We start from the raw sequence: 19,004 nt of genomic DNA, 5'->3' as shown, positions 1-19,004 counted from the left end.
CACTTTTCCCTCTTCACTTACTCCTAATGAAAATTTCTGCTTCTGTATTTTTAGAGGCCAGGCACAAATTAGAGAATACTGCATAACTTAATATTGGTTGTACACAATAATTACACTTCACCTAGAGTATTATATGGTTCTCACTCAGTCTTGCCCTAATAAACCAACATCCTCCAAGAGTGTAATCAGTCAAGCACTGAGCTCTGGCTCTCTCTCAAAAGCTTAAGAATGTCCTCCATCAGTAGATGGAGCACAGTTCTCACACCATCTAGCAACCTAAGGACTAAAGACGATCATGCCTACTGATATGAAAACCCATTACAGACCAAATATATCTCTTAAGCTCTAGCTAGCAAACACACATGAGCATGAAAAAGGTATGTCAATAGCATGATATAGACGAGCTCTGTTCTTCCCTCAGATTCTGGGGTTTAATGGACTAAGAGCTTAAGAGAGAATGGAGGAAAATATCACAAAATTGATAAATTATTTGTATAGCTGATCTGACATGCTTGCTTGTCAAAGATTTAGACTGGTAAGTCTAAATCTTGTGAAATAAGCAGGTCGGATCCAAACTATAAACATGCTTTATGCATATTAGTGGTATATTCCTCCATAGTGTCTCTTTAACAACAGGCTCAGTTTTAAGCTTTTGTCTATACACCAATGAGATGCCTTTTTCATGTTTGAGAGAGCTAGTTAGAGCTTAAGTGCCATATTTGGTCTCTTAATGGGTTCTCATATCAGTAGGCATGATCGTCCTTAGTCTGTAGGTTGCTAGGAGATGGTGCAAGAATCATGCTTCATTACTGATTGGAGGTCAATGTTGAGCTTTTGAGTGAAAGCAAGGCAGAGCTTAAGCACTGAATACAGTCTGTTGGAGATTGTTTGGTTTGTAGGGCAAGCTTGAGAACCATATTGGTCTAGCGAGTCTCTCCACAGGTCACCAGTGGAAGGATACTTATTAAAAGCTGCTCAGAATACAATGAGCTATTGTCAGGATCTGACCCATTTTTGTTAAGATGAAGACAGACAAGTGGTTATGGATAGTAGACAGTAACCAACCTAGAACAAACAACAGCAATATTATTAACAAGTAAATACATGGGTACACTATGACTGACTTCCTAAACTGGTAGTTAAACCTGGTTTTGCTGCAAATCTTCGACATTTAATTAAATGTATTCATATCTTCACCATTACCCTAGCAGTTTCTAAAATTTTAAAATTCACCTACAGCTATGAAAATTTAAGTTTGGCAGCAAAGCTTGACATACATATAAAAGTCTTCATCATACCCCAGCATATTTAAAATTTTGGAATTCACCTACAGCTATGAAAATTTAGTTACAATGATTTTTATTGAAAATAATGATACTTTGCCCCCTTGTCTTTACTGAGAAAAACAAAGGTCCTAAAGTGGCAAGAAAAGCAAATTTGCAAAAACTTGATTACCATGATAATACCTCCTTTACTGAGATGCTCACTTCAACTTCTGTAGTAATTACAAACACCTTGAACTGATCTCTTGAGTGATGACAGCTTCCACTTCGTTGTCTGCTGCTGCTTATCCTCACCTGCCCTTCCATAGCCAATACACAGATGATTCTTGTGAGTTTCCCATTTCCAAGTTGTATCAATTTCACCTGAACAAATATAAGTACACCTATATTTTGATCTTACTTCATGACTACATATTCCATAAACATTAAATGATTAAAAACAATCATTCTGCTCTTAATACAACAAAAAGTAAGTAAAAAAATCAATTCCTAATTTAAGGATGCTATTTGTAATTAAAGGACAATCACGTCTGTAAATTAATGTCTTCAAAACTGGGCACACAATCATTGTTCCTTTATGCCAACAAGTGATTTCCTGATAATTTAGTTCCAGATACGAGTTGTCAACTGACAGGATAATAACACATACCAAACCTGGATCAGTAAACAAGAGAACAGTTGAGTTTCTATTATGTATGTAAATAATTAAATTTCTAGTACCCACATCATCATATTTTACAAATACAAACCCATGACTTCCTTAAGATATACAAAGTAATATTAGAGACCTCTTTAAAATTAAGAGCATATATATTAACACCAAAAGACCCTTACAAAGGAAATGTCATAGTAAATTGTGGTAAATTGTATATTACCTACATAACCACCAGCATGTCAAAAGAAAAACAGCATTGATAATTTGAATAAAAACCTCTACGTATCTCATAAACAATGACCTCTGACCTTTATATATTACAAACAATCTAATCAGAATATGGAACAAGTAAAAAATGCTCAGAATTTTCTTCAGCGCAATTGAGTTTTATAAACAGTCGCTAAAGCATACATCCTCAGTACACTTAAAATACATCTATCTTTCAGTGGTGTTGGTATAATGCTGTATGAGCCGTGGCTCTTGAAACTTTAACCCCCGCCCAGCGGTGGCCTACCCTATATTGTTGCCAGAGGCAAGATTATAGCCAAAATTAACCTTAAATAAAATAAAAACTACTGGGGCTAGATGTTTGACAACTGGAGGTTGGATGATCAACATACCTATTTGCAGTCCTCTAGCCCAGTAGTTTTTAAGATCTGAGGGTGGAGAGAAAAAGTGTGGACAGGGAAATGTGTGGACAGACAGAAAGCCAGCACAATAGTTTCCTTTACAGAAAACTAAAACGTAAAGATGACACTTCCATCAACAAAGGCAATCTTCCAGGTAATTAATCATGACTGGAAAGACAAAGCAGCATTTTTGGAATCCTGGTCTTAAGATCACAACAATCATTACTTGCAAGCTAACTCCTTTTGAGCAGGATTTCCTCCAACAAGCCCAGTATCCCTTTTCTCCTTACCTTTGGGAGTAAAGAAAATTGCTATTCTAGTGTCAATTTTAGATTAAGCCCAATTTCATGGGTGAATATGCAACACTAATGCACCCACTAGAGCTCGACACTGATGTAACTGATGATTTAATTTCCTTCCACCATTCACTAAATATCGATAAATTTGTACACAAAAAAGGGGGTAAAATTAATTGCCACTGAAAATAAAATAAATTGTCTATTTAAACTCAAATGAAACTAGTACGTAAATATAGTAAGTACTTATGTTTTTATGTGCTAATTTTGACAAAGCTATATTTCCATCCAGTATGTATAGCAGTACTTTCTAAAAAAAACTTATGGGTAATTATTCTAGTACAGTGGTACCTTGAGATACGAAATTAATCCGTTCCAAGGCTGCTTTCGTATCATGAGGTTTTCGTATCTTGAACCGCATTTTACATGTAAAATGGCTAATCCGTTCCAAGCTCTACAAAAACACCCCAGGAAATTTTATAATAAAGCTAAATTGACCAATAAACAATGAAATACTACAACAATTCGGACCATTCAATACCCAACTTAATACGTACTAGTACTAATATGTACGTACCTGTAAATATAGTGTATTAGTGTACATGGTATACAAGAAATACTGTACGTACATACGTACGTATGTAGTAAAATGTGGAACCTTACCTTTCAAGTGAGGCTGTCTCCGAAAGTGGCGACAGAGGAGGACAAACGGCAGAAAACTTCTTATAGTACGTACACTTAACTTTACGAAACACATTAAAAAATGTTAGGAAACATAAACTAAACTTTACAAAATACATTAACAAAACTGTAACACTTAACTTACAAAAAACTTAAAATAATTTTTTTTTTGTCTTTTTTGGATTTTTACATTTATTTTTTTTTTTTATACTTTACGTTTTCTTTTTTACAAAATTTCAATTTCTTCACCACTTTCAACTTTCTGTTTTTTCGTAGTATCAATTGGATCTTCCTTTTTGCTTACTCCTACAAAAGGCCTCTTTAAAAAATAACTATCCAAGGAAGATTGCTTCTGCCTACTTTTCACAATGTTCCTGAAAACGACTCAGGCAAACGTCATCGAACTGCGCAAGCATACGACCTGTGTAAGCCTTTTCAGGGTGTCTCTTTTCTACAAATGATTGCACCTTATGAAAAGCAGCTAGAGCATCCTTAATTTCTGCCGTTGTCATAGGGTCGTCGTCCTCCTCCTCACCACTGCTAGAGAACTCTTCTTGAACGACATTATGTTGCATGGCCTCCAACTCCTTCAGGTCATCCGTCATAAGCTCCTCTTGGTGCTCCTCGAGAAGGTCACTGATGTCGTCCTCATTGACGACCAGCCCCATGGACTTGCCAAGTGCAACGATCTTGTCAAGATCTGGTTGCGAAACAGTTTCAGGATCGTCAACTGTTCCTGAATCTCCAGCACCAGCTTCGCCCATGTCGAATCCCTCGAAGTCTCGGGTGGATACGGCATCAGGCCAGAGTTTCCTCCACAAAGAATTCAAGGTTCGCCTCGAAATCTCCTGCCATGCTTGATCGACAAGTTGGATGCATATGACAACATCGAAACGCTCCTTCCAAAATTCATGCAAGGTGAGGTTTGTGGTATCGGTGATGTCGAAACATCTCTTGAAAAGATGTTTAGTAGACAGCTTCTTGAAGTTCGATATCACTTGCTGGTCCTAGGGCTGGAGGAGAGGGGTGGTGTTAGGCGGAAGATAAAGAACCTTGATAAAAGAATACTCCGCTAGGGTATCTTCCTCGAGGCCAGGAGGGTGAGCAGGGGCATTGTCCAACACCAGCAGACATTTCAGAGGGAGGCACTTCTCTTCCAAGAATTTCTTCACTGTCGGGCAGAAACACAGATTTACCCACACTGTGAACAAAAGTCTCGTTACCCAGGCTTTCACATTAGCCCTCCACATCATCAGAAGCTTCTCCTTTAGCACTGTCTTTCATAGGCTTATGCCCAGGTAGCTTCTTCTCTTCCTGCATGATATACGTCCGACGAGGCATTTTTTTCCAAAAAAGGCCAGTCTCATCACAGTTGAAGACTTGCTGAGAACTGTAGCCTTCCTTGATTGTCATCTGGTCAAACGTCTTAATAAAGGCTTCGGCCACTTTTTGGTCTGAGCTGGCCGCCTCCCCATGCCGCACCACTGAATGGATGCAAGTCCGTTTACGGAATTTTTCGAACCACCCATGGGAAGCCTTGAACTCTGGGGTTGGCGTCGATGTCCCTTCTCCGTCGTCTTCGGCCTGGGCAATCAAATCGCCGAAAATAGCGCTGGCCTTGTGGCAGATTGCCGTCTCGGTTATCGTATCGCCAGCGATTTCTTTGTCTTTTATCCAGACAAGAAGCAGCCGTTCCATCTCGTCGTGCACGTGGCTCCTCTTGCTAGACAAAATAGTCATGCCCTTGGAAGGTGTAGCTGCTTTGATGGCATCCTTCTGCTTAAGGATGGTGCCTATTATCGACGGATTTCAGCGGTATTCCTTGGCGATCACACTCAATCGCATGCCAGCTTCATACTTTTTTATTATCTCCGTTTTTGTCTCCAAAGAAAGCATCCTCTTCTTTCCTACGTCAACTTTCTTGGGACCCATGACTATGTATATACTGTATGTAATTAACCCTCTTACGCCGATTGGACGTATTAAACGTCGAGTCAAAATGTCTCCCGTATGCCGATTGGACGTATTATACGTCGACTCAAAAAAGTTTTTTTTTAAATTCGCGGAAAAATACTTATAGGCCTACCAGCCGAAAACTTTTGAATCACGCGGCTCAGGGGATGCTGGGAGTTCACGGATCGAGGTGTTGTTTTGTTTAGAAGTGTGACCCAAGTGCGCATGCGCGAAATCCTTCCTTCTCGCTTCAGCCAGCATCAGCGACGCATCATCCGACAACGATCTTTTGGCGCAATCGTGTTTGACTGAACTTGTGCGAGACTTTGAACATTTGTGTTGCTACAGGACGTTCATAGAGATGTCTCAACGTCGTATGGAACGTGAAAGGCGCGTTTTACCCGTCGGAAGGGATCGTGTAAGGCGAGTTTTGGACTTGGATGCTGGGGAAGGACCAAGCACCCAACATGACCTGGCTCCTCAACGCCGTTCTGTGAGACCACGTGTGGATGAAAGTGCTTTTAGTGTCTCATGTGCCTTTAGTAACCCCTAGGAAGCATCGGGCCGTCCTTAGGGGCATTCGTAGGAATTTGGGAGGGCTCCAACCAAGGGACATAGACGAATATTTATCGGAGCTCGATAGAGAGTATGTCGCAAGTCCTCATTTTGATGGCGGTTGGTCATCTAGTGATGAGGACATAACTCCCAATGATAGTGATGACGAATATTTGCCCCCAATGTCCGTTCGAGGCTCACATCCCGAAAGTGAACTAGAATTCAGTGGTTTTAATGCGTATGAGGGGGAATCTGAGGAGGGGGAGGACGAGGATATGGGGTCTAGTTTTGTCGCGGATGACGATACAGAAAGCGAAGGCTTAAGTGAGTGATATGAGCCAGTGGGGGGTTCGTGTGCGAAATCGTGCCCGTGAAGGTCGGATAGTTGCGCCAGCCAAGGTGAAGGTCGGTCATCCGAGAGCGACGATGGGTGGACAGAGGATCCCACACCACCTAACATGCACCCATTCACGGCAAATCCTGGGCTCACCGTACCTGTTCCCCTGACTCCTCTGGGGTTCGTTCAGCTGTTCCTTACGTGGGAATTGCTGGAGTACCTGGTAGCAGAGATGGCGGACTACGCTAGGTACTGCCATGATGAACTGCGCACGACATTATCGTATCGCTGGCGAGGCTGCAACCTCACTGACATGGCTCATTTTGTGGGGCTCCACATTTTTTTTGGGATTGATGCCTGCTGCTGATGTCAGGCAATATTGGAGGTGTAACTTTTTCTTAGGTACGCCCAATGTGCCCGGCGTTATGCCCTGTGATACTTTCCTGGCGTTGGACAGGTATTTCAACGCCTTCAACCAAAGGGCCATACCCCGGAATAACTCCGATCGCCTCATTTTAGTGCGCCCAGTGTTGGATTACATTCGTGAACGTTGTAAAACTCTCATGGTTCCTGGAAAGAACCTTTCTTTGGATGAGGGGATGATGCCTTACAAAGGACGTCTAAGCATTAAAGTGTATAACCCCAAGAAGCCAAAGAAATATGGAGTGAAATTTTTTTTATTACCGAGGCCAACACTGGATACGTCGTGGACTTCTTAGTGTATTCCAGGGTCTTCTCCAAGATGCGTGAAACTGTTTTCAGGCTTGTGGATCGTTTCCGTAACCAGGGATACCACCTGTTTATGGATAATTATTATAACTCGGTATCCCTGGCCCAGGAACTGTATGAAGCAGGTGTTCACGTCAGTGGCACCCTTCGGTTGGTGCGTGGGGCCCCGAATGTCCTCAAGAGGTTCGCTAGCTATCCGCAACATCTGGCAAGAGGAGAGACACAGTGGCAGCGGAAAGGAGCTGTCTTCGTCATCTGTTGGAAGGGTGTCCGACTCGTCCCCATGATTACGAGGAGCCATGAACCCGTCCAAGAGGAGATCGTACAGCGGAAGAAGACACGTCGACAGGGCCAAGTTGTGTATGAGCAGTTTTGTGTACAGCGCCCTACCGTCATTGGGCACTACAATAAGCACATGGGAGGAGTTGATCTCTTTGATCAACTCATCCAGTATTATCCCTTCGCCAGGAGAAACAGGAGGTGGACCCAGAAGCTCCTCAAATACATTCTGCAGTTGGCCCTCCAAAATGCCTACATACTCTACTGGGGGTACTACGGTCCCGATCTCCGAAGGATGACCCACTTACAGTTCCTCGAGGCAGCCGGGGATGCCCTCATCAACTTTGATCCCGATGAGTGGCCTTCCATGTCTGCCCCACTGCCCCGAGCTGTAGATCTGCCCATAGAGGAAAGGGCAGACCTTAGGAGGGCCAACTTCAGTCATCCTGCTGCTGCCGCCGCCCCTGCTGCCGATGCCCCTGCTGCCGACGCCCCTGCTGCCGGCCCCGCCCGCACCCCTTCTCGTCGGGTAGTGGACCCTGCGTGTCGGCTGCTGCCAGGGGATCACACACTGAAGCTCCTAGAAGGGCGCAGGCAGAAACGGTGCCGGGTGTGCCATATGAATGGCAGAAGGAGAGACACCCGGTTCTTCTGTCGCACCTGCAGAATAGCTCTATGCAGGTTCAGGGAGTGTGACCGCAAGTACCACAGTGCAGTCTTTTATTGAAGTAAGAGTCAGCGACGGACAGGGGAGGGCGCACGGGACCGCGCCCACCAACCCATCAGCCGTAAATAAATAAATAAGTAAAATAAGTAAATAAGTAAGTAAGTAAGTAAGTAAGTAAAGGAAGTAGTAAAAGTAAGTACGTAAGAAGTAAGTAAGGAAAGAATGAATGAATGAATGAATGAATGAATGAAGAATGAATGAGTGAGTGAGTGAGTGTGAGTGAGTGAGTGAGTGAGTGAGTGAGTGAGTGAGTGAGTGAGTGAATAAATAAATAAATAAAGTGAAATAAATAATAAATAAATATAAATAAATAAATATATATATATATATATATATATATCTATATATATATATATATATATATATATATAATATAGATATATATAGATATATATATATATATATATATATATATATATATATATATATATATATTTTATGTTGGTATTTTTGGGTAAGCAAAATACATAACAGTCTAGTAATCTTCAGTCATTTATCTTCATTTTGAAACAAATTCGAAGTCTCTAGAACAATATCTCGATTTATGGTGAATTTTTGAAAAAAAACTTTTTCCTTCCCTCCGCGCGTCGATTCGCGGCAGCAAATCTCCTAAATGCGTATGTGCATTATTCTAATATTTGCTCCTTTTCATATTAGGATTTATAGTTTTTATATATGAAAATATGTGCAAATCCATGAAAAATACAACAAATATTGAAGGTTGTAGCTTTTCTCATTTTCAAAAATATTTGATACAAATCACGTTAATTAGGAAAAAAACTACGTACGGTCAACTTTGACTCAACAAATGGTCGAAAAACGTAACTGTAAGCTAAAACTTTTACGGTCTAAATATTTAGTCATTCTCAAAAAAATATTCGATTTATGGGTGAATTTTTGAAAAAAAAACTTTTTCCTTCCCTCCGCGTCGATTCGCGGCCTGCAAATCTCCTAAATGCGTACGTTGCAATTATTCTAATATTTGCTCCTTTTCATATTAGGATTTTTATAGAGTTTTATAATATGAAATATGTGAAATCCATGAAAAATACAACAAAAAATAATTGAAGGTTGTAGCTTTTCTCATTTTCAAAATATTTGCATACAAATCACGTTAATTAGGAAAAAAACTACGTACGGTCAACTTTGACTCAACCCAAAATGGTCGAAAAACGTAATTGTAAGCTAAAACTTTACGGTCTAAATATTTAGTCATTCTCTAAAAAAATATTTCGATTTATGGTGAATTTTTGAAAAAAAACTTTTTCCTTCCCTCCGCGCTGTCGATTTGCGGCCGCAATCTCCTAAATGCATACGTTGCATTATTCTAATATTTGCTCCTTTTCATATTAGGATTTTTATAGAGTTTTATATATGAAAATATGTGCAAATCCATGAAAAATACAACAAAAAATAATTGAAGGTTGTAGCTTTTCTCATTTTCAAAATATTTGCATACAAATCACGTTAATTAGGAAAAAAACTACGTACGGTCAACTTTGACTCAACCAAAATGGTCGAAAAACGTAATTGTAAGCTAAAACTTTTACGGTCTAAATATTTAGTCATTCTCTAAAAAAATATTTCGATTTATGGTGAATTTTTGAAAAAAAACTTTTTCCTTCCCTCCGCGCATCGATTCGCGGCCGCAAATCTCCTAAATGCGTACGTTGCATTATTCTAATATTTGCTCCTTTTCATATTAGGATTTTTACAGAGTTTTATATATGAAAATATGTGCAAATCCATGAAAAATACAACAAAAAATAATTGAAGGTTGTAGCTTTTCTCATTTTCAAAATATTTGCATACAAATCACGTTAATTAGGAAAAAAACTACGTACGGTCAACTTTGACTCAACCAAAATGGTCGAAAAACGTAATTGTAAGCTAAAACTTTTACGGTCTAAATATTTAGTCATTCTCTTAAAAAAATATTTCGATTTATGGTGAATTTTTGAAAAAAAACTTTTTCCTTCCCTCCGCGCGTCGATTCGCGGCCGCAAATCTCCTAAATGCGTACGTTGCATTATTCTAATATTTGCTCCTTTTCATATTAGGATTTTTATAGAGTTTTATATATGAAAATATGTGCAAATCCATGAAAAATACAACAAAAAATAATTGAAGGTTGTAGCTTTTCTCATTTTCAAAATATTTGCATACAAATCACGTTAATTAGGAAAAAAACTACGTACGGTCAACTTTGACTCAACCAAAATGGTCAAAAAACGTAATTGTAAGCTAAAACTTTTACGGTCTAAATATTTAGTCATTCTCTAAAAAAATATTTCGATTTATGGTGAATTTTTGAAAAAAAACTTTTTCCTTCCCTCCGCGCGCCGATTCGCGGCCGCAAATCTCCGAAATGAGTACGTCGCATTATCCTAATATTTGATCCTTTTCATATTAGACTTTTTATAGAGTTTTATATATGAAAATGTGCGCAAATTCATGAACAATACAAAAAAATAATAATTGAAGCTTGTAGCTTTTCTCATTTTCGAAATATTTGCATACAAATCATAATAATTAGGAAAAAAACTATGTACGGTCAACTTTGACTCAATTGAAATGGTCGAAAAACGTAATTGTAAGCTAAAACTCTTACGGACTAGTAATATTCAGTCATTTCTCTTTATTTTGAAACAAATTCGAAGTCTCTAGAACAATATTTCAATTTATGGTGAATTTAAAAAAAAAACTTCTTCCTTCCCTCCGCGCGCAGATTCACGGCCGCAAATCTCTGAAATGCGTACGTTGCATTATCCTAATATTTGATCCTTTACATATTAGGCTTTTTATAGTGTTTTATATATGAAAATGTGCGCAAATTCATGAACAATACAACAAAAAATAATTGAAGGTTGTAGCTTTTCTCATTTTCGAAATATTTGCATACAAATCACGATAATTAGGAAAAAAACTACCTACGGTCAACTTTGACTCAACCAAAATGGTCGAAAAACGTAATTGTAAGCTAAAACTCTTACGGTCTAAATATTTAGTCATTCTCTAAAACAATATTTCGATTTATGGTGAATTTTTGAAAAAAACTTTTTCCTTCCCTCTGTGCGCCGATTCGCGGCCGCAAATCTCCGAAATGTGTACGTCGCATTATTCTAATATTTGATCCTTTTCATATTAGGCTTTTTATAGAGTTTTATATATGAAAATGTAAATGTGCACAAATTCATGAACAATACAACAAAAAATAATTGAAGCTTGTAGCTTTTCTCATTTTCGAAATATTTGCATACAAATCACAATAATTAGGAAAAAAACTACGTACGGTGAACTTTGACACAATCGAAATGGTTGAAAAACGTAATTGTAAGCTAAAACTCTTACGGTCTAGTAATATTCAGTCATTTCTCTTTATTTTGAAACAAATTCGAAGTCTCTAGAACAATATTTCAATTTATGGTGAATTTAAAAAAAAAACTTCTTCCTTCCCTCCGCGCGCAGATTCGCAGCCGCAAATCTCCGAAATGCATACGTCGCATTATCCTAATATTTGATCCTTTTCATATTAGGCTTTTTATAGTGTTTTATATATGAAAATGTGCGCAAATTCATGAACAATACAACAAAAAATAATTGAAGGTTGTAGCTTTTCTCATTTTCGAAATATTTGCATACAAATCACGATAATTAGGAAAAAAACTATGTATGGTCAACTTTGACTCAACCGAAATGGTCGAAAAACGTAATTGTAAGCTAAAACTCTTACGATCTAGTAATATTTAGTCATTTATCTTTATTTTGAAACAAATTCGAAGTCTCTAGAACAATATTTCAATTTATGGTGAATTTTTGAAAAAAACTTTTTCCTTCCCTTCGCGCGCCGATTCGCGGCCGCAAGTCTCCGAAATGCGTACGTCGCATTATCCTAATATTTGCTCCTTTTCATATTAGGCGTTTTATAGTTTCATATATGAAAATGTGCGCAAATTCATGAATAATACAACAAAAAATATTTGAAGGTTGTAGCGTTTCTCATTTTTGAAATATTGGCATATAAAAAATATATATATAAAAATTTCTACATTTAGTCAACTTTAACTTGTCCGAAATGGTCGAAATATGCAATTCTAATCTAAAACTCTTACAGTATCGTAATATTCAATCATTTGTCTTCATTTGGAAACAAATTGGAAGTCTCAATAGAACAATATTTAGATTTACGGTGAATTTTTGAAAAAACTTTTCATGTCCGCGCGTTAAGGATTCATGCATTATTTTGTGATAATATTTTTTCTGTGTTGCTTTTATCGTTTTACAATGTGTTATATATCAAAATGATCGCAATTTAGTGTACAATACAACGAAAAAAAAGTAACTCGTTAGCTTTAACCGTTTTTCGCACAGCGCGCTTTGAATACAATTATGTATGATTTTTTTTTCGCTACAATATATCGCATTATTTACATATGATAATGATATTATTTTTCATTTCTGATGGTTGCATACTAAATTTCAGGCAATGAAAAAAAAGGAGCCAAAAATGAACTCTTAATCTTGAAAACTAAGCGCGCCGTGATTTTTTGAAAAAATTATTTTTTCCGCTTCCGCGCTCACTCCAAACTAACGCCGGCATACAGGAAAGGTTTTGATTTTTAGGGCTTCGGCGTAAGAGGGTTAAGTTATGTAGTACGTATACATATGTAGTAAAGTTCTCACACAACACGATAAAGTAGTACTACAACGAAATCCCTAACAAATTTACGTTAATAAACGAAATCGTATAGAACGAATGAATTCCACGCGCTTACGATACCGATGATGCCGCCGAGTGGCCGAAAAAGCACGCCGCTAGTAGATGCATGATGGGATCATGGGAGAGATGCTGACCAATAGGAGAGCAGGATCTTATAGCGGTGACTAGCATCAGGAACCAATGGGAGAGTGGGAGGATGGTGGCGAGTCTACTAAGTTGGCGGTACGCGAGTTTTAAAATTCTTATCAGTGGTCTGGGCGAATCTCAGGACTTTACAGCAACAACCTTTCGTATCTTGAACAATTTTTGTATGTAGAGCAAAAAAAATTTTCATATTTGCTTTCGTATCTCGAGTTTTTCGTAAGCTGAGCCTTTCGTATGTCGAGGTACCGCTGTATTGGGATGTAATACACAATGATGTAAAATCCTTATGTAGTTATATAAAATATACTATATTTCTTCTATAGTAAATTAAAGCTTTCAACCATCAGCAGTGGTCTTGTTCAGCTAATGGTTGAAATATTTAATTTACTGTACAAGAAATATATATTTTATATAACTACATAAAGATTTTACATCATTGTGGATTATATTTCCACCTACTTAGAGGTAGGGCACAGTACCTAGCTTCTGCATATTCTAGTATGTATTTAGTCTTATGTGAATACAAAATACAAATAATTATGTGTACTTTCACCTAATGAATGAGTATACATCCTTAATTTGTTCAATATTTACTGCTTTTAATTTTTTAAATAAGATTTACGACAACTACAAAGATATTTATAGTGTCAATAAATCAGTTTTCTTTCTACACCACAAGTATTCAAATAGTTTAGAAAAAATTTCACCTGTGTGTGGTATCAGTGGTATGTGGCAAAGACTTGCAGCTCAGAATGCAATGATATCAACCCTCAAGACACTTTTATAGCTAATCATGGCTGAGCAAGTTCCATAGCTATCACTTTCCATTCACATGGGTATCTGGAAAAATAAATTCATTAGGATCTCTATTAATGATATATAAAGTAAAAATTAAGTAAGGACTAAAAAGTTTCTCCCAGAGAAAAGACCCTTACGACAATCATAACCGTCTTGAATAGTCAGCTTGCTTATGAATAAAATGAGCAAGAAAAACTATTTGGAACTGATATTTTGAATTATGGTGACCGAATCATTTCTCATAATAAAAAAAAATTGATAAGGAATATTTTCCTTACCTACAGTACAACAAAAGTCAGTGGTGACCTTTGGAAGGTAAAACAATCGGCAAATAAAGTACGTAATCAAATGTCTAATTACAGTATTGTCCAAATTCAAAGCAAGATGCACTCTGCTAATTGACAGTCTACTGTCAGTCAGAGCATAATAAATATATGCAGTATTGAATTTACTAGAAGGTGGGTGTACTTTGTACAATAACTTTGTCAGTTGCTAACTTTACAAGTTAGAGAACGGTATGGACTTGGAAAAACAAAAGGAAAATAGTAAAGAAATTACACATCAGCATTATACTTGGAGTACATACTTGCTTATATCCTTACTAAATGCACCTTAAAACACCTCATACTAAGGAGTGTTAGTATTTATATTAACGCTTACCAGAACTTGAGTGTCATTTAAAAAATTAATTTATTAGATACTTTTAAAGTACTTGCAGAAAAAAGAACTATAATTTTCATAACTTTGTGCTGAATAATGTTAGTTTAATTTGATTTTCAGTAGTCCCATAATGGTATTACATGGAATCCCATGGATACCAATCAATAGTATGAAAATTAAACTTCAATCAATAAAAAAATTCAAACTGAACCACACTTCTCAATCTTCACACTAACAGTACAATAAAACCTCACTTTACAATATAAAAATTGTTACTTAAAAGTTAATTGAGTACTATCATTTTAAATTAAACAGTTAAACCTCGATTTTTGTATGCCCTAGTTTTTTGGCCAAAATTTTATCAGTTTTCGGACATGCCAAGTCAGCATCACCCTGCGCATTCATCCAAAACATTTTGTAATCAGTTGAACCCTTGGATTCATGGGAGCTAGGGGCCACAAGACCACACGCCCCATGGCTAAAATCCACGAATACATACTAGACACCCATCTAAAAATGCTTGTAATTGACAATTTTGATGGTTCAAACAACATCAAACCCGTCTAAAAATGCCTATACCTGCCTACTTTAAAAGATTTATCATGAAAAATGTATTTAGCCATGAAAATATGAAAATATAGTACTATTTCTCTATGAAAAATTATGCGACTAGGTGAATTTTCTATGAATAATGTGGATACAGTTTAAAAAAAAAATTGTGCAAATCCAGAACCGAGAATAGGTAGGACTGAGTGCAATTGCTAAATATGCCACCATGGGGTCAAAGTAAGTTCCGAGTGCCAGCCCTTCAATAGACAAGAAACGTGATTGAAATCAAGAAAGAACTGGTAGCAAAGTTCGCAAGTGGCATACACAAGGCCTATGTGGAAGAGTTGTTGGATGACCACAGGGAAGAGCTAACCACCACTAAGAGCTGGAAGACCATCCACTGGAACAGCATCAGACAGCAGATGAGGAATCAAAGAGAAGGCACAGTGTGCCTTCTTTAGTGATTAAGGACATCATGTGTGCAAAGTAGAGCGAGTTGCAAAGTTTACTGGAGAAATACCACCCTAACAAAGCTGTTGCAAGACGTGTCTGTAACATGTTCAACAATGCCTTGTTCCATTTTCGGCAAATGATTTTGTGCGACAGGAATTGGAATACTATAAGATTTAGGCCAGAGGCCAAGCACTGGGACCTGAGGTCATTCAACGCTAAAAGGAAAATTCATGGTAAAGGAGGTTGTAAAGGTGTAACAGGAGTTACAATATGAAACAATTATTAGAAGAGGGTGGAAAGTAATATAGAAGAGAGAACACAGAAGTAGCATGAAAGGAGTTGCAAGCTAGGGGCCGAAGGGATGCTGCCAAGATCCTTAAGTAATGCCTACAGTGCATTACAAGAACCCCATATAGGGCCTTGATACCCGTGGGGATTCCCCCTCCAAACAATAACCTCTCCCCCTCCTAGTCATGTTCCATACGGCAACAAGAGTCTTCAATAAAGGTAAAAATATTAAAAGTTCTTTTATCCATTTCATTAGTTATTTATATTTATTTCTCATTTTTTTCTGTATAAAACTATAGTTATCCCCTAAAAAACATATTTAAAAAAATATTTTTGGGTGCCAGAAATGGATTAATGTGATTTACATTATTTCTTTTGGGAATTATTGCTTCAGTTTTCGTCACAATTTCTGGAATGGATTAACTATGAAAACTGAAGTTTCATTGAATTTTAATGCCAAGCCAAAGAAACAGGCAACCTAATACACAGACCAACACTGAACAAGGAGTACGTACTGCTTTCCAAACTTAAGTAAAGAACTAGGTGACTTACAGGTTTTACAAGGTCACCTAACATGAGAAATGACCTAACATACTTTTATTTTTAATTCATAAGCTTGACTTAAGCTACTTACCAAAGGGAAATAACTTCAGTGGTTTTATCATGTCTCATTTTCTATCCTGCATGAACCACGAGTCTGAAAATGAAAAATAAAAAGAATTTTAGAACAGCATTTGAAAATTCTAACTTTAGGCTTGTGAGCTAGTAAGGTGTTTTTCCATTAGTTTTGCATACAAATCTCCACTATGATTCACATTCCAGTTTAATCCTAAGAATACCCAATTATTTCTCTCAAATTTAAAGCAAGCAGATCACATTGGGTATATTAAAATCAAACATTTTTAATCCAACACTGAAAACAGGACGATGAGTTCTAGTGATATCACTTTCAAAGAGCACCATAATATGTAATGAGTTTTCTCATTCCTAAACTTCGGACTCAAAAGATCCAAAAAGTAAACGTACATAAAACTCTCTTTAAATTTTCAAAATCAACCTTGCCTGTTTGCACAAGTTTGCTAAATTACATAATCTAGTCTAATGATAATTATTAAGGGAAAACGCAGTCTTTTATCATAGCACTGTAATTTCTAATGCAATCAGATTCACTTGCAATGAAAGCAAACATTTATTTTTCCAACTGTACCTCACAATCTGCTGATTTGTTGAATAATTCAGTTGATTAACCTCTTTTGTTTTTATTTATTATTCATGAACACTGGGATATATTAAATAAATTAAATTCCTAAACTAAGCCTTTAGTCTCAGCAGGAAATGATTACAACTAGGATTAACTTTACAAAGATTAATGCACAGGTGGTGTAATAATTGTACATTATAACATGATCAATGGTTGACACTAAATGTAGTTTTTTTATGTCACATTTTAAGTAGTATTTCTGCAAACATTATAACTTCAAGAGATTACAAGTACAAACTGAACAAAATTAGTATTTCTGCAAACATATAAAACTTCAAGAGATTACAAGTACAAACTGAACAAAATTAACATGTTCTAAATATCAGTGCTGTTTTTAATAAAAAAAAAAAAAAAAAAAAAAAAAAAAAAAAAAAAAAAAAAAAAAAAGAGGGAAGCACAACTTTGACCATGTATAGCAAGGGACTAATACATTAAGAAAATCCTACTGTACAGTTTTCAAGCCTTACCGTTGCTTTACTATAAAATGGGTAGTCATATGAATGCACCAACTGCACTGTACAAGCAATCTGTAGCAAAGAGTTTAAAACAAGTGACTTGACCCATATACGGCAGTGGCAACCCAAGCAACCTGAGGTTAGGACACTGGTTTGAATTTATAATGAAAAAGAAAATATGTGCAAAGATAGTAATTTGTAACACCATAGTACATTACACGGTGGGACATCTGTTGGAAACCTACTGCCATATCATGAAAAGAACAAAACTAAAATGGATAATCAAAATATCATTCAGTACATGGTTACAGAGCCATGATCATAAGGCACTCAACAGTAAAAAATCTAAGACTGCTCTTTATAGACAAAAAAGGCACCCAAAGCTAAATACTATTGGCTCTTTTATCTGGAGCTCCCAAAATCTCATCACCATTCCAGCACATGTATGGACTCCTCCAGTTCATTTGAGCCCTTCTGTATACCCAGGGCCGTTTCTAGGCACAGGCGACACAGGCGGTCGCTGGGGCGCTATTTGCTTGGGGGGCGCCAAATTGCCATCCAAAATTAATATATAAATAAATGAGAGAAGTATTATTTTTACGTGAATAATTCAAATAAATAAATACAAGTGTAAACGCGAAAATAAATGAATAATGGAAGTGTTAATACTTGATGCAACGGTGTTTAATGTTTCGGAAAACTTGGCAACACTGGATAGGTAGATGTCGTCAGTATCAAGGAGCTTTAAAACTAAGACAGCCGCCTGCTCGCGACGCCACCTTAGTTAAGTTCTAAGCATCGTGTTTACTCCAATCTTTACTTCTTTTTTTAAGTCGTCTTAAGTTGTCAACGCAGCTGTCAAGCATTCAAGCTTTTATCAATCATGAAGAGGCAGTCCAAGCTGTCAGGTGCAGCAAACAAGAAAAGAAAAAAAGAGGAAGAGGAAAAACGAGCCCAAAGTAGAGGTAAGTGTGCAGCTGTGTTGTGTGTGCATAAGCTTAGCCTATAGTTTTTATAAGAAACAAAGTTCACTTTTTGGAGATATTTCTGAGTTGAAAATTCGAATGAAATTCAGGAGTTATATACCTTATAAACCAATGATCTATAGTAATGGATAGGACATCCATCACTTTTTCGCGGTCAAAACCGGAGGCGCTATTTTGCGTTGATTCCTGTCATAAATGAGGTTAAAATAATCCATAATTATGACGTCATTTCCACGTTTTGGCACCGCTGAGTCATTATAAACAGCGACCCCGAATAAATAGGGATAAAGCTGAGAAGAAGATTATTATTAATTTTTATTATTATTTTAAATGTTACGTTTTCCTGGATTACTCTAATATAGAATTTTGTGCTATATTAGTTAATATTGACATTTGCCCATTCTCAAGGATTCTCAAGAGGTTAATTGTAACTTGTAGATCCTAAGCATAGGCCTACATGCTGCAATTATCTGCAATTATCTGTGATAATTCGAATAGTTACAGCTGAAGGCACTGCACAAATTAAGGAATATTTTATCGGGTTCCTTGAGGCCGAGCAGACAACA

The 19,004-nt window shown here is 37.0% G+C and overlaps 1 long non-coding RNA gene across 3 annotated transcripts in view; it reads right to left on the bottom strand.

Annotated features, from left to right (window-relative positions):
* Nucleotides 1-111: 111 nt before the first annotated feature.
* LOC135207483 (uncharacterized) overlaps nt 112-19,004 on the bottom strand; it is a 38,225-nt gene continuing 19,332 nt past the window's right edge. Inside the window, exons 3-6 of one of the 3 annotated variants that reach the window (XR_010312978.1) lie at nt 17,465-17,586; nt 16,371-16,433; nt 13,696-13,828; nt 112-1,646 (exon numbers count right to left, since the gene is read on the bottom strand). This is a non-coding gene — a long non-coding RNA (uncharacterized LOC135207483). The remainder of the gene's footprint in view (nt 1,647-13,695; nt 13,829-16,370; nt 16,434-17,464; nt 17,587-19,004) is intronic. The other 2 variants (XR_010312976.1, XR_010312975.1) reach the window with 2 other exon arrangements.

This window comes from Macrobrachium nipponense, chromosome 11 (assembly GCF_015104395.2).
Source record: "Macrobrachium nipponense isolate FS-2020 chromosome 11, ASM1510439v2, whole genome shotgun sequence".
Classification (NCBI taxonomy): domain Eukaryota; kingdom Metazoa; phylum Arthropoda; class Malacostraca; order Decapoda; family Palaemonidae; genus Macrobrachium; species Macrobrachium nipponense.
This window is presented reverse-complemented; position numbering and strand designations above follow the sequence as displayed.